This window comes from Seriola aureovittata, chromosome 22, assembly GCF_021018895.1.
Source record: "Seriola aureovittata isolate HTS-2021-v1 ecotype China chromosome 22, ASM2101889v1, whole genome shotgun sequence".
Lineage (NCBI taxonomy): Eukaryota > Metazoa > Chordata > Actinopteri > Carangiformes > Carangidae > Seriola > Seriola aureovittata.
The window spans coordinates 9116384-9133761 of record NC_079385.1 but is presented as its reverse complement, the minus strand read 5'-3'; the positions used below and the strand labels follow the sequence as shown (position 1 = coordinate 9133761).

Below are 17378 nucleotides of genomic sequence, written 5' to 3'. Positions count from 1 at the left end.
GGAGACCTTTATAGATTAGATCTGCTTTTTGTGGATTCATTCAGTATGCATTAGGTAATTTGTCAATTTTTCTCTCTGTACTCTAACTCGGGTCTGGCAAGGGGACAAGGAGAACAAAAATATGCTCTCAGAAAACCATTTTAATCAGACAGTGCTCTGCAGGGACAGAGGCTGGCATAGGAGAGCTCTTTACCTCATCAGAGATCTGCCAGTGGTGATTGGGAGAAACACTCAGTCAGGTTTTTATTGAATAACCCCAGCTCTGTACTGGAGGGGCTTTACTGTAATAGAGCAGCTCTACAGCCGCCGAGGTGACAGCCAAATGGTACTTATTAAACTAAGGGCTGATTCATACTGTATGCCCTACTGCAGTTTAACCTTGTTGGAGGCTTAGGGTTTGGCTTTAATGCTGAAGTCCAGTCACATTTTTTATGACTGAGATACATATGCGTACCATTATCCTCTGATCAGACAGCAAATTTCACAAATTTCCTACGCAAAAAGACACATGAATACAATTATTTAGAAGGGACAGTAATTCATTTCATTCTACTTTAAATTGAAGTTGTAATATCCACTTGAACTGTGGGTGTGCTCACTAGTTTAGCTCAGAGCTTTCTCGGAGATGCACATTAGCACCTCGACAGTATCAGCACTACTGAGATGCCATGCTATTCAGGAATAATAGCTGTGAGTCCCGTCATCTCTGCTTATTTACCCAGTACACAGCTCTCTGCACAAATTGAGCATGACGTCTAATGGAGTGCAAGCGTGGATTAATTACCCCCACATTTAGACTAATGGCTCCTTCTCTTCTGATTAATGATGACACATGTCACACGGAGGAGCGCACAGTGAAAACATGCATAGTTTTATGCTAAAATCATATATTTGGAAGTTGAAGATATTTATACTGACAAAGTTTGCTCATATGAAGAGTCTTTGTTTTAAATGTTGAGTCATAAAGTCATTATCATGTGCATGTACAAATACAAGTTATAGTGTATTGCTTTTGGGAATCAGTGAAAGGTGTGCAATGGTTTGTATTAGAGCTGCATTGATTAGTTGTTAGAAAGAAAATGAATCTGCAACTATCTTAAAAATAAATTGACTGTTCTAGTCATATTTAATGGAAAAATGCCAAATATTTAGTGGTTCCAGCTTCTTAATTATGAGGATTTGCTGCTCATGATAGTAATCAGTAAATCCTCCCTATTTAATAGTAAATGAAATATGTTTCGGTTTGGGCTGTTGGTCAAATGTCACTTTGTGCTTTGTGAAATTCTGATGGGCATTTTCCACAATTTTTTTCTCCATTTCACAGACTAAACAGTCAAATAATTATGAATATAATCATCAGATTAATCACTGAAAATAACTGTTAGTTGCAGCCCTAGTTTCTAATATAGTATCAAGTATTACACGTGGATGTGTTTTTTGTACACGTACAGTTTGTATGTGAGTGCAAAAGGGAAACTTACTACTCTAACCAAACCAATACTGAATTTATGAGGCAAATACCAACATCAGTATTTGATATTTAAATACTTTTCCTTAAGGTTTTTGATGAGCATCTCTTAAATGCAAAGGACTGTGTCAAACTATGTAATGACCTCAAACATACAGTCTTGCCATTCCTTTACTGCAGTTTCCTCTTACCTATCAGAAAGCACATATCCTAATACCAATATATCTGCAATAAGATAATATCAACATCAATCAATCAATATCAATATATCGACCTGAATGATGTACTGGTCTAGCTCTCCTTGCTATGATGCTGAATATTGATATATTAGTATTCGTGTTTCTTGGCCTGACTTGGTTTTATTTATGCGGGAGCAAATGGTTTTGGGAGCATTGTTGATGGTTCTTCAGATCAGATGTTGAATGAGGTACAAATACAGCAGAGTGCACAGGAGGGATGGGATGGGGTGCCCATTCTGGCTGGCCTAATTAAACCTGCCTGAATGAGAAACAAAACACCCAGACGCTCCTCCAAGAACAATGGGTTCTTGTTATCAAGGTCTGCGTCCAGTGTATGATGGAGTCTGGCTTGCGTCCCGGCAGATTTTTCATTTTTCTCTGTGCCTGAGTCAAACCCTGAGCCCCGCAGTGCCACTCACTCCTGTGACAGCCACCTGGGAGACCACCTTGGAAAATGGGCCCCTATTAGTTCAGGTTAGAGTTAATGACCAGTAATGGTACACTGGCCAAGCTAAACTGTGCAAAAGGGCTCCGGGCAGGCCGAAATGAAATACCAGTCACTCAAGCTCTGAACATAAACACAAGGTGGGTGGTGGGTGGTGGGTGGGGGTGGATAGGTATGTCTGTAGGTGCCTGTCTATGTGTATGGGTGGGGGGGGGGGTTCAGACATGCATCTATGTGTTTGAGAGCATGGTTGACCCAGGTGGAGGAGACAATTTCGAGCGAGAGGAGATGGGTGAACCCCCCATGGACAGATTAGTGTCAGGGGGGAGGTCGGGGGGAGGTCAGCTGTGGTTTTGGATTTATTCCCATTTCGCTCTGCTGCTTTGTGAACCAAATCTCATTTCCAGTTTTGCCATCAGCTAAAAAAAAAGCTAGCAGCAACCTCAACTGAGCAACCAGAGAAGCCTCCTAAGAGCACCGCTCAATTATTTACAATTTCATGGCTGTCTGAAATATGTGTTATTCTAATAAATTTAGGAATTAGGAGGCTTAAATACTGCACATGTATTAACCTCTAAAGCTGAATTTTATCCTCAATTTAGCAGTAAATGCCACATCATGCTAATGGCATTCAATGATGATTGCGTCTTCCATGGTCTAAATAGTGTGTGGTCTGGAATTAGCACAGGCATTAAAAGTAAGTAACTCCAGCATTTAAAATCGTATGATATGAGTCAATCAGCCACTGAATAAAATTACTCTCAGCTCCCTGGGAGAATGAGATCCAGAGCTTCCAGGCTTGCAGAAGGCAGACAGAGAAACATAGTGTAATCTACAGTGAAAGAGACAAAGACAGGGGAAGAGAGAGAGCTTTGTTATGTCTCATGAAGCTCTAGGGTTTCCTGGAATTTCTGGCAATGGATCCCAAAGTCACATAACCACAGAAAGAGAGAAGGAATAGAGACAGACATGGGGTAACTCTCCTGAAGGACTGACAATGGCTGCTCTGCCCCTGTAAACTGCAGGTATGAAGATCTCTGCTGTTTGCCCTGGCGGTCACTTTTACCTGCAGACAGACAGACAGACAGACACAATGGACACAGTACAAACACACATGGAGGGAGTGCAGAGTATAAAGTGGCATACATTACCTACTGTATACTACAGATTAAAGACCTAGGTTTGGGCCTTTCACCTCGAGGGGAATTGAGGGGGAAAGAAGACGTGTACCCATCCAAGCTGGCTGGCTGCCACACTAATAATAACAGCCAGCACAGCCATGCACGAAATGGGAGATCTGGTAAAGCTAGTGAACTTTAGCCCTGCAGAGCCCTGAAAGGATTTGAGGTATGAGGAGTGTGGAATGTATTTTTTGGAAGAGGAGGTGAGCTCTCTGTCACTTAGAGAATGTGCATCCGCTGATTCAAAAGCAACGCTTATGCTTTAATATCTTAAAATTTGATACTACAAACCACTGAATGATAGGAAAAATGTCACATTTTCCACAGGGGTGTGATATTTGTCGGGATTTCATCTTGGCCTGAATTAGGAATGCGCGATATAAACGATATACGATATAAACGATAAAAAAATGGCCTACGATAGAGATTTGAATTATATCCCCTATCACGATAACGCATGTTGATCACGCAATCACAAGGCATACTGGGTGTACCTTAATGGCGATTTTACTGCTCCACTGACACTTTTTTTTCCTCATAAAAAATAACCTCACGATCGGAGAGATACACTAAATGATGTTATTCATTCTGTAATGTAGATATAATAAAACCCCAAACTTATGTCTTACTTAATAACATAAAACGAAATTCAATATAGACCGATCTGTTTATTTAAATACATTTATATTTATTTAGATTGTGTTATATATACTTATAACATGTTACAGCCCCAGAGGAAACGCTGTTGTTCAGTCCAGTAAAAACATGAAGCTTCATTTTACATTCAGAAAAACTATTGTTGCGGCTGCAGTTGTTAATTTCATCTGTGAAACCAACATTTATCTTCCAAAAGGGATTATATTACCCAGCGGTAAATTTCAGGCCAGTTCATTAGATTGTTTTGTCCCCGGGATGATGGCGGAGGTCAGGGGTGGACTGGGACAAAAATTCAGCCCTGGCATTTTCTGTCCAGACCAGCCCACTACATTATCAGCGGACACTACATAGAAGTCCACTAATCTCGCAGCATCTTCTCTCATGCATACTACAAAGAAGAGTCATATTCCTTGATAGCAGTTAACAAATAAAGCACTTAACTATGAACTCAAGGACTAAAATTGACAGCTATAGCAATCAATCAATCAATCTTTATTCATTATAGTGTCAAATCATATCAGAAGTTATGTCATGACTAGGGGTGGGACGAGACTAACGGGAAGAACCTTTATGCTACCCTTTCAGTTTTTAGTCTGTAAGCCCAGCATTAGTTAAAACCAGACTCGGACAATAATAACAAAAAAATATCCTGACAAATAATCTAAATAGAAACATATTACAGACAGTAGCAGCATTAGAGCTGAAACTCACTCGCTCAACGGTGAGAAAAAAAAATATATATAGCTGTGTGAAAAAGTCTAAGACATGGGTTACAGGTCTGAATAGATATGCATTCTCATATACGTGTATGTGCACAAGTATGTATTGCCCTACTTCCTCGTCCGCAGCCAGCCAGCTCCGCTCCTCACCAAATTCATGACCTGCAAGAAACAGCAAACAGAACTTGTACTCAGTATCTGTGTACTGTCAAGTATATGTAGCCATGTAGACTTTTTGTGACGTAGTGACACTTAGTGAACAAATTCATTTGTCATGAAGGATGACTTAAGTCTCAAAAGAGCCCTAAGGCCCACCTGCATAACTGTTAATTGAACTTAAAAGATATGCAGATGTTTGAAATTAAAACCATCAATATGAAAATATTCAACCAGGAAATAATCATAATCAAACCTTTTGTTTCAATCTGAGACAAAACAAGTTGCATAATAAACTCACAAAGTCAAGACGAAGCTCTCAGATATGATGGATGACTCAAGCATCATAAAAGAACTTCTAGCAGGTCAGGAAAACCTGTTTGACAGGAGATAATGGTAGCAGAGAATATAAAGAGACATTTATGAATGACCAATTGTCATTTTATCACACATATAGTATGTTTCTTCACATAAACCTTTAAACATACACATATTGCATTCCTCTCACCACATGAAATGAGCTCAGGAACCCAAAAGTGGCCCAGTGAATGATGGAGGAGACAAAGGAGGTCCTCAAAAGGGGACAGAGGGAAAACAACTCCTTAGGCTCTCATATATAGGGTGGTCAACCTAAAAGAGACATATACTTATATATACACAGCCATTTGAAAACTACAGTAAAAGTAACACATTTACACACAAATTAAAGTTACACACAAATTATGAAATAGTTATCACCTCAGTAAACAATAAATGAATTGAAAGATTACAATAAATTCAATGGCAAATATTGCAAATTAAACTAATTATTTCCTATAGGTTTACTTGTATTTTGTGCTAAAATTCAAAGTATCTCATCTGTATTTACAATACAGCTTGATTCTGCATCTCTACTTACAGCTCATTGGTCCATGTGAATGTTTACTGTTGCTATGGCAACAAGAGACTACTGATGTTAGCAGCTCTTAGCTAGCTTAGCTAAATCATCTGAACAATAATAACCCATAATATCACAATTCGGCATATTTAAACAAAATCAACCACAACTACCAACTTTCACAGCCCTTCAACTCTGGGCTAATATGCTGTCACAAGTAGGACTATGCAGTTAATTAGGTCACATCATTCAATGTAAAAACATTTTCTACTTTTTTTTGGACATGTCTCAAAAATGTAGCCTAGCCAGCCCCAGGCTAACGTTACTTACCGTGTATGTCTCCTCTCGCTCGTCTCCCGGCGCGGCAGCACCTGCTTGGGTGGTGACCCCGGCACCAGATAGGTCCGTCAATTTAGAATATTTAGCAGCCGCCACCTCCAGAGACTTTAGCTTTTTAAGTCGCAGTTTTTCAGCGCCACCCGGGCGTTTCTTCCGCTTATCCATCTTCAGCTCAGCAGCAGCCCGTCTCGCGACTCCCGCCCATGGCATGAGGTCCCGCCCACCCTGGTTTGTGTTGTGATTGACAGCACTGTCAGGGCTCTCTGAGCCTGTCAGCCCATGATTGATTGACAATGACAAACAATAGACCAATAATATGTGTCGATGCTGGCAACACACTGCTAGCCCTCTGCAGCCAATCGGCCGGCCCAAATGGAGGGAATTTAGAGGAAAAAAACAAAACAAAATAACATAGCGGACCGGACCGGCCCACATTGGGTCAACGGCCCACCGGGACGATGCCCGGTATGCCAGATGGCCAGTCCACCCCTGGCGGAGGTTCACCGAGCCGGTGATCATGTCCATAGTCCGGCTGCTTATAAGCAGCTGCTCCCGGTCTGTGGATCCCACATCTCTCATCTCCGAAAACGTCGGACAAAATTTCATTAAATATCCAAAGTGGTTCAAAGAGCTGCAGGTCCGTTCATCGGATCGCTTTCCCTCCGGGATGACGAGGGAGGTAAACCCCGGCTATCATCTTCGTACTCCGGCTGCTAGCTGCTAGCTGCTCCCGGTCAGCCATGTACCCTTCTGCAGGTGTTTCGTGTTAACTGGTGCCTTTTTCACATTACATTACGTTACACGAGATGAATGAGTCCTTTGAATGCAATTTAACTTGCATACACGATTAGATATTACACATATTATTAAATAAGACCAGTTTTAAATGTGCAACATTTATGTTTACAGAATACTGTATGATTACAGTGGGGCACAATAAATGTTGTATGTCTACATACTGTGTTCTATGTTTTCTTTTTTAAATATATTTAGCAGTTTAGTTTTCCTCAGGGTCTATGTAACCTGTTCTGAAACTATTCTATTATATAATCTATGTATCGTGATACATATCGTTATCGCAAGAGGCTGCTGTGTATATCATGATATGGATTTTTGGCCATATCGCCCATCCCTAGCCTGAATGAAAGAGCTCCATATTTCTAATTACTGGCATCACATCTGTCAACCAGTGTAGGTGGACTGGGATTACGACTGGTATACGCCACTGAATTTTGTGCTGACTTTTGCGGTCCTTTGTCAAGAGCTATGCTCTGGCTTTTTCTATTACAATCCTTCTTCTTCTTGTAACTATTCCCCTCCATGTGCTCTTTGCACCCTCAATTTATCAATCACCTTATACTTGAGAGAAGTATTACTTTAAAATTCATGGAGTTCAATATAGAATTCAATCTCTTAAAAAGACCTCAAAGTAGTGTTGGAATTTTTACTAGTAAGACAATGCAATACCAATTCCTGCTGACTGTGGAGGGCAGTAGATTAATGCAAATGCATATTGCATGCAAGACATAAAACATAATGTGTACTGTAATGTGAAAGGCGATGTGAGAAACTAATAGAAAATGATCACTCAGCAGTTAATCTCAGCTATAAGGACCTTTTTAGCGCATTCTCATTGTTTCGGATTTACAGCCCCTAAGTTTTTTTTGTCTGACTCACTTTCGGCACTTGTATCATTGTTTCTCTTTGAAAAAAGCTATTGATGGACACACTCTTCACTACCTGCTCACCACCGAACGGCAAACCGTTAGCATTTAGCAGCTAGAGAGCCCAATATATCCCCCAGGAATTGGTGGAGACTCAATCAGAGCTACAAGGAAAGTGAATACTAGACTTACATCTGCCAGGTGGCCAGAATCATCTCTCTAGATGGATGTTAAATGTTGCTCCATATCTACTGAATGTGTAACCATTTGCTAACAAGTTAGCCACATCAACTTTTTAGGGTGATGATATGTCAATGATCTGTTTGTAAGGATACTGCTGTTTAAAGGAAAGTTCCACTGAGTAGCTTTAAGGTAGTCCAGCAGTGACAGACAGTGAAACTTAAATATTGCCTCTTACCATATTCTTCCTTGCTCACTATCACCGCCTCTGAAGCCCATTTATCAATCATCTACAGAGTGTACTGTGGAGAGAAACCTTTTAGTTTGTACACCTGGCTGAGGAGTCTCAGTACATCCTCCATTAAACAGTTTGGCCCTGCATCAATTCACTGAGAGCATGTCACGGCCACATGAATACCCATAGATAGGAAAAGAGGGAGTCACAGGATTAAAACAAAACATCCCTGACTGTCTCTGTGAAAGGCTCTCTATTATCATTCCTTTTTCTCAATTGTGCGTATGCAGCATGTGTCTTGTCTGTGCGTTCCCTGAAGAAACCCCTCTGATTTCCAACCCTGTAAGAGTGAACTGAAAGCACTGTCAGGGGATCACTCCACCTCTCCACATCCACTGTGAGTAATACCCCCTCTCGGTCAGGTCATCTCGCTCGCCAAACCACCCCACCCACAACACCACCCGCTCCTTAATCTCCTCCTATCTCTCTCCAGGAATGCAGCCCCTTATTTTGAGAAATACCTTGTCATGTAATACCCTTGAAAAGCCTCGCAGCACACTTCAAAAAAATATTGGCATTCTGCCGCATGATTTACTGACTTGTGTGTTAAAACAAGGCAGGAAAGATAAAGATTTAAGAGAGATTTAAATAAATATGTCCTCTGTGAAAGTGATTTTCTTTGTCTTTTCCAGATATGGCTGTGGTGCATGCGCAAAAAAGGCAAACTCGTGTCAGGGTTTGCACACAGCTGTCATGTTTTCAACAGGCTCTCAGTGTGTGTGTGGGGCATTGCATCATGCTTTTTAGCCTGACTCTACCCTCATGTATGTCTCCATGTAAGGTATGATGGGAAGACGTCCTCTCTTCGTGTGGTTTGAGTCAGCCACATAAATCACTCCACCATTTATATTCTTTTTTTTTTCCTTCCGATTTTCTCTTCTTTTACTAAAGTGGAATTTTTCTCCGGCAACGGAGAGCCACACGTCCACCCTGACCGAAATGTGACATTTGTAGGAAGTGTGTCACAAATGTTCAGCAGGACCATTTTCTTTGCAGTTTCTTGCCTTAGAGAAACACATCAGGAACCTCTCAAGCTTTATGAGACATACATTTTTATGTTCCACTTAATATTTCCAGCATTTCATGTTATTGCCCGTGTACCAGAGGCTTTAGGCTGCTGTGGATCATGCTAATCACATATACTTTTACATTTCAGTGATTGAGCTTTGGTGCATATCCCGAGTGACTTACACTTATGAAAATGGTTCAAGATCTTGCCCGAGGGCCTTTTAGCCAGACAAACTGGCTTTTTTGCAGTGATCGAAACTGTGATCTTTCAGTCCCTGGTTAAAAGTTCCTCACAGATTGAAAGAAAGCAAGGTTTTAAGCAGCGTAGAGGTCATTTCAGTCCCGTTATGTCCCGTTTTTATCCTTTTCCGTTCGATTCTGCTCTATTGCCATCAGCTGGATAAACTGTTCTCTAGCTGCGCTGTCGGCAGTAGCAGTGCTTAGACTAAAACCCACCATATATCAGCGCTCAGGTTCCACTAGTCTCCCTGGTCAGCTCACTAGTAGCAGATTAATGTCCTGTTGAGGAGACACAGACTCCTGCCCAGGCCTCATTTACTCTGACAGAAGGCAGGTGTCAAAACGAGCTGTCCTAAAGGAACAAGAGGAGGCTGCTTTTCTCCTGGAAATGAACACAAGAGAAGGATGAGGAGGGTATTCGTGACAAGTCACATGTCCTTGTGTTCAGTCTAGAAATAGTATTTTTTTTCTGAAAATGAGAGAAAAACTCTCCCAAGGGTGCTAGAGGTTTCCAAGATCATTAAATGACCTGCTGTAAGATGGGGGGCTTTTGTCAGTGGATTGAGATTGCTATCATCTCTTTTGTCTTTGGTTTCATTCAGCTGCTGTCTGTCATTACTTATTTACAGTCCTATTTAATAGATGTCTCATTGCACCCTAAGGTACTGAGAGACAAGGTGATGTTGTCCTTGTATACTCATCATAGCTCTGCTGCTTTGTTGTGACAGGAAAATAATGTGGAATGATTGCATTTATTTATTCATTATGTCCTGTCTTGTTTGGTTATGACTATTACCAGTCTATTATAGTCTAGTTTTGATACTGTCTTGGCCCTTTGTAGCATGTATGTTCTGAAACTTGCTCCTGAGTGATGAAAAGATGAAGGCTTGAGTACGATGTCCTAGCAGAATTACACAACACACTGTTAGTATCACATGTCAAGTGCAGGGTTGTATAATTATTGGGATTTTTTGAGGATTTTTTTTCTGGATATTTGCAACAGAATATCGGATGTATTTTTTTCAAGGAGGTGCCTCAATAAGAGAAAAGTAAAACCACCTGGATCGTGAGGAAAAGGAGAAAAAAAGTTGGAATGGATTATATATGACTTTGTTCTCTGCTTGTCATTGCTGGGCAGCAAAACCAAAGATGTCTATTTAAAAAAAAAAAAAAAAGTCTTTTTTTTTTCTTTTTAATTCAGTTAAGTCAATTGTATCATGCCAGGGGAACTTGGCATGATACAAACAAGCTATCAACAGGTTATTTCACTGATGATAGATGCTACTACAGCCAACTTTAGGCTACACTTGTATAATTAGCTCGGTTTAGCATATACAGTATATTTCCAGCATGTCTTGAATTTAGCATCTGTTTTACAGTAGGCTGGAACTAGGCTAGCTGTTTCTCCCTGTTTCCAGTCTTTAAGCTAAGATAAGCTAATGACCTGCTAACTTTAGCTTCATATTTAGCGTAGTGTTTAGACATAAGAGTGGTATCAGTCTTCATATCCAATATCAAACCAATAAACTTATTTCTCAAAACTTTTTCTTTAAGATTAGAAGAAGATAATTTTTTTGTTTAGTTTATTGTGTTTCCATTGGAAGGATTGCTCAGTATCTAAATTATGGCATTATTATGACTAAACAAGAAAAAAATTTTTATTGTTGTAGTCTGTTCTCCATCACCAAGCATAGCCTAAATAGTTTCGTCTGTTTTACTTTGTTGTGTTGTGTATCGATATTGTATGAGCCAAGAAGTTGAGCACTAATCTGCGTAAAACCTAAACCTTTTTTACAATTTGGTTTTTAAACGAGCTAAACCAAACCAGATATTATGTGTCAATTAGTGAGATTTAGAGGTGCTATAATGCAGTTTCTTTTACCCTCAACTAGGATCATTTAACTCCTGGAAAGAAAGTGAATAAGCATATCTAAAATGCAAAACTGTTCCTTTATGGTGAAATACAAAGTTTCAGTGACTTGTTAAGCTGGACAGTTTTGTAACAACAGAAGCACAAGTCCTTTTATTTATTACTTTGTTCTGTGCTGACTGCAGAGGTTTTTTTTCATCTTCCAGCAGTTTTCGTTCACTGCTGGCAGCTCACAAACACTCAAAAAAATGTCCTAGATAATTTGATAAGTTTCTTGTGAAATGACATGCCCGCACAGACATTTTTTTGCAGTGCGGCAGTGGCAGGAGAATGTCAGAGCCTCTCCATATAGCGAGGGGGGGGGGCAGATAAACAAACCGTTTCTAACTTAAGCAGAGGACTGTGGCGTTTGAGATGGCTGCTTTTTCACCAAGAGGAATGTTCCCTTCCAGGGGGCTCCGATACAATGTGTGTCGCGGAGACTCCAGTATAGAGATCATATGTAAAAGTGAAGAAGGCTTTTGTGTTTGTTTAAAAATGAAATGTCAGAGCAGTAAAAAGATCGGTGTGCCTCTCTTTCATGACTCCAGAGTTGTGCAGGTGTGTGTATGTGTGTGTATGTGTGTGTGTGCGTGCGCGTGCGTGCGCGTGTGCCCAACAGTGTTCGGCGAGATGTCACGACAGGTCCACCATCACCATCAGTCATACTGTTTTGAGAGGGAGCCAACTCTGTGGCCACTGTGTAGTGAGTGTGAGAGCTCTATCTTGCTGTGCACACAGCATGCAAGAAAGCCTTCCCTTTTTTTTTTTTTCCTTTTTCCCAGTTTGGTTACGGGAAAAGGCAGCATTTTTTCCTTCCATATTTGGTCATATGGAGCACCGCCAGCGAGCAGTAGCCTTTTGATGCCGTACAAACATCCCTATTTTGTGTGGGATTTGTACTTTTTGGAATGCTTTTTCTCCAATTCTGCCTGATTGTGGGTGTAGCATCTGAAAGTGCACTTTTAAAAGGGACACAAGGCTTTTAAAAGTCAAAGACTGGATAGGAATTGTATTGGCTCTTGCTGCTGCCCCACAAAGAAGTTGCCTTTTTACAGTATTATTTATGATTTGGGCTGTAAGAATCCAACTTCTAATGCAAATGTCCCTCTTAAAACCAACATTTAAAAGTAAGACAGTGTTTTATAGCCTTTTTCCTTCAGCCAGCTGCTGCATCAACCCCTCTTGGGTACTTATTTAATTCAGTAAATTGGATCAGCAGCTGACAAATAAGAATTTATCATCTCATTTCAGTGGTTAACTTTAAAATCCTTCAAGTAAGACTTTGAGAGCTCCTGGAGCCAGATTTATTCAGATCTCTCTCAAAAATGAGAATAAAGATGAGGTGTTTGCAGTTTAAATAGATTTAAGTTTACAGTTTAATCTGTGTGTTAAAACCTGCCTGTCAAAAAACCTATGAGTTTCAGATGATGGATATGGCATGTTAGGGTTATATTTTTATTGCAATTTAAGTGTGACTTAACTTCAGGTGTGAGGTTTAAGGACACATAAACACACCCTCAGCCTGAAGGGTAACGCTGGTTGGTGAAGCGCAGGTGTTTTCAGCTGTCTCAGAAGGTAAAGGTCATAATACCTTCAGATGTAATGCAGCCTAAAATGTGATGAACAGTGCACAACTCCCATCCATGTGTGCTACCAGGGGAGGAGAAAATATTAAAAGAACAGTGAGTCATAGTCTAAATATACGACAGATGACAGTGTGCTCAAAGTTTAGTGAGGTTATCTTGCTGACAGTGGAAAATAAAACACAGGATTCAAGAATGCTACATAGAGAGCCATTTGTTTTTATCAGAGAAACACAAGAGTTTAGAAAGTATCAAGCTACAGCTTCCTTTCCAAAAGGGATTCGTCAGTTTGAAAGATAATTTAAACAAGTGCTATTTATTATCATGACTTTCTTGTGAGGGTTATAGCTGAGTTACACATACTGAAAAGGATCATTTCAGTTTTGGGGGGTCTTACTTTTTGTAGTTTTGGCCACCATTGATGTTGGTTATGGAAATATTTTACTCCTCACAGTAACTGTTGAGACCTGAGAACATGGCTGCATTGCTCAACAAAGTCCAATGAGGCAAGAAACACAAGAAATCAAACAATGAAAGAGGTTATAAAGAAGCCAAGAGACAGATCATCTAAACCTGTATAACTGAAAGCACATCTAATACGTTGGAAGGCTGTGTGCACACAACTATGGCAAGTACAATGGGTTAAAGTTGACCCAGGGCGGTGGTCTTTAAAGGGAGTCTACAGTGTGTTTACTATACTTTTTGCAGTTGTAATAAACCAGGTATTCCTTAAACACCATGAAAACCTATTTTCTCAATTAGCCTCGTACTATGAGCGATGGGTCCCACACAAACAAATCTTTTACTAATGTTAAACAGTTTCGGTTGTTTGTCTTGTGTTCTGGCTTTTCTCACTGTTTTCACCTGGATGGAGTTCAGTTGAAAAAAAGTGCTGTTGCATCAATCAGTTTAGCAACATGTGAAAAAAAAAAAAAAAATCTAGGTGAGCTAACCGTAATCCTTTGATGCTGATTAATTATTAGTAATCACTTAGTCGTTTGGTTGTGCATTTGATCTTTTGGCTCACTGATTCTGTGATAAATTCAGTGGTTGGTTAATCCCAGCAGAGTTTAGCCTGCTACCAGCCTGTATAAAATAATGCATGTGAGGTGTGTTTGTGTGTGTGAACAGATCGGCCTCAGTCAGTCTGAGTAGTTAGTGTGTCAGTATGAATCACAGGGCATAGAGAGGTGTTATGGAATGTGAACCATTGTCTGGGAATGCAGGAGTCTCCTTTTTCTTCACCAAATGGAAACTTAACATCTTTAACCTACAGGTCTTTTCCCTACACCAATGTGAAATTTCCCCTCGCTTGTCGTTTTCTATCCGATAGCCAGAGTCAGCACAGAGGGCAATTTAAAGGGAGGATTGCGTCTGATCGGCACATCTTAAGTCACTAATGACAATGCGTCTGAGGCATTCAAGGTCCCAAGCCCAATTTTTTTCCCCCTAACCCTCAAAAACGTCGGCACATTATCCCACCACATTTCAATTGCTGCAGTGGCATTAGCTTCTCAGGTTTGCCTGTGAATACCGTCTGCTCATGCTCGGTGAAATTTTTCCCCATTCGAGCTGAAGTCACACTTTCAAAAATTTGTTTTGGGGGAGATAGAGTGTGAGTGGAAAGCAGATGTTATTGAGATTGAGTTGCGCTCTGATGCAGTTGGCCACCTCATATGTTGCCTAGAATATATAGTCGCAGCTGAAGACCTCGGCTTTGACAACAGAGGCTATTGTGGTTGATATTCACACTGTGGCATGCGGATGCAGACACAGACAAATACAGGGAGAAGCTCGGCTGTTTGGATTCGGGTGAATCCTGTAAAATTTAAACCCAGGACTAAGCTTATCCAATCCTGTGTGTCTTCCTATTGTAGCTGAACACAGTGTGCAGCTGTTGGCCACGCTGCTGCATTGTGGTCCAAGAGGAAAGAAAATCAGTGGGAAAAGGGTGGAAGACAGAAAGAATAAAACTGGGGGGAAAAAAAAAACTCGACAGACTCAGGATTTTCAATTTCACTTTTGTTGATAACTGAGAGTTTAAAAACACCGATAACAATATATTGGCCAATACTTGTTTTAAACACATACCTTGAACATTACTGTTATTAATAAGGGTTATTTAAATTTGGTTGTTATAGAGTTGTGTACAGAGTGAGACATTTTCAAGATAAGAATAAACTTGCATACACTAACAGGTAACATAATACATTTAAAACAGTAAACTGGAAATTGAATTGTGTCAAATTGTATCAACAACAACTATAAATAACGAGTATTAGCAATATAGAAAATGCAGCATATGAAGAAATAAATCTTATTTAACATTACTAAACAACATAAAGAAAATAAACATTAATGAATCATCAATGTTCTTCTTGTAACTCTATCTCAAAAATCACTGGATTGCTATTACCTTGTGTCGCCTAATCCTAAATAAGGTTTTAGAATTGTGCTTCTGTTCGTACAAAGTACCTCTACTGCTTCATTTGAGAGACAAGCTAATGTTAGCTTGTAAAGCAGCTGTGTTTTACATTAGAAAAAGGGCAAGAATTGCCTGGTTTACTGCAGTGGTCAGATGGACAGGCCCTTGGTGGATTAGAAAGGCACGGCCTGTCGTGCTTATACTCTGTGAATTTTGTATTCAGATTGAATATTTGATTTTCAACTTGAAGTTTGAAGTTCAAATAAAAAGTGGCAGCCCTGTTGTCCACCACTACACAGTATCGTTCAACAGTATCAGCTCACCAGAGTATCGGTTAGGCTCTGAAAGGGAGGCTGAGAAAAAGGAATCTAGATGACAGATGAAGCCGAGAGAGGGATAGGCGGAGATGGAAAGAAAGAGAGAGAAACTCTTGGCCCTGCTATGCCAAAAAACCTCCAGTGAGTTTATGAATGCTCATCCACAGCCGCTCCGCATCCTGGGCCTGTAAACGTGTTAATGCTGCCGAGGCCTGGACGTGTGAGAGAGGAGACACATAGCACAGAAACCCACAACCACAAGGCCAGCTTTCCAAACACAGCACTGCAGGTGGTGATGGATATCACACATGTACACACATTTACCGTACCATATACACGCACATACAGTACGAGCAGTGGCCTCACATATTTGCAGTATTAAGGTTGTATAAACCTGTACTCTTATTCTAACGCACAGAAAAGCTTGCAATCATTCGTAAAGTACCTCCTCTCTACACATCTAAAGCGCTTACCACACACACATTTACATAAATACACATTTACAAATGTAAATCTTGTTTGTTAGATACTGTTTATAATGATGCACACACCCTCACACACAGGCTGAACATATTTTAACCGCCCTGTCAGACTACTCTCAGGAGACTCCTTACCCCTGCAGAAAACGTTAGGTTTACCCAACTCAAACTGTCCCCTGAGCCTCAGCCAAAACAGCTGTTAGTGTGCGCTACCTACAGGCATGCAGTATCTCTCTCTCTTTATTTCTCTCCTCTTCCCCATTTTACTGCAGAAGGTTTATCTGTGCGATAAAATAATCATATAATGATCATTCTTACTATGCCAGAATACCTTACATTGCCCATATATCTTAGTTTAGTTTATCTTAGCTTAGTCTGAAACAATAGACTTCTGTCTCTATCTGTTTTTTTCCCCCTCTAGTCTCCTTTAACTCTCATTTGGTGTGTGTACAGTGTGTTCATGTGAAGTTAGCATCCAGTACTCCCATAAATGGACAACTTGCTGTAGGTTGTCCTACAGCAACATACAAATGGAGGAGCATTTCAGGGTTAGCAGTTAAATTCCCACTGTGTCAGTTAACTCCTACATACTCACAGTCTCTCCCAATATGGATACTTTAGTGACGTGGTTGAGTGCAATTAATAGCTCTCTCTCTCTCTCTCTCTCTCTCTCTCTCTCTCTTTCTCTCTCTCTCTCTCTCCTGCCTGAAGTCCCATAGTTTTAACATTTAAAAAGGACATAGCGTAGATTAAATCTGATTTATAGAAATATTAAATGCTTGTGGGTTTAAAAAAAATCATATTGCAATGAGTAAAAACCTTTTTTGTTGTATTGCAATGGTTAGCTGCTGGGGCTTATTGGCAGCAAGGCTAACTGACCAGCTCTTCTATCCAGCTTTTTTTTTAAATACATTCATGGAGTACACGCATGAGTAGAGGGGTGTAACTGAACATGTTCCTATCTACAGTTTTCATGCTGCTTTGCTGTGTCTACCAATACAGCAGCAAAAAGTCAGGGAGGAAGAAGACTGCTAGCTAGCAAACATGGATAAAAACAATACAAAAAAGTAGCTGTTTTTCAGGAAGGAAATTCATTCAACACTGTTGTCAGGCCTCAGTCATACATAGATGCATTTTGTGAGAAACACCAAACGTAAAAACACAACTTTGTTTCCAAGAAAACTCTGCAGTGCC

General features: G+C 40.3%; 1 protein-coding gene and 1 long non-coding RNA gene across 9 annotated transcripts in view; one reads left to right on the top strand and one right to left on the bottom strand.

Moving 5' to 3' along the window:
• Window positions 1–17378, top strand: part of cald1a (caldesmon 1a) — a 59378-nt gene that overhangs the window by 7438 nt on the left and 34562 nt on the right. The window lies entirely within an intron of this gene.
• LOC130163289 (uncharacterized) lies at window positions 4215–6572 on the bottom strand. Its single transcript, XR_008826444.1, has 4 exons — window positions 6073–6572; window positions 5374–5495; window positions 5167–5241; window positions 4215–4871 (listed from the first exon to the last, which is right to left on the bottom strand). It is a non-coding gene; the product is annotated as an uncharacterized LOC130163289 (long non-coding RNA).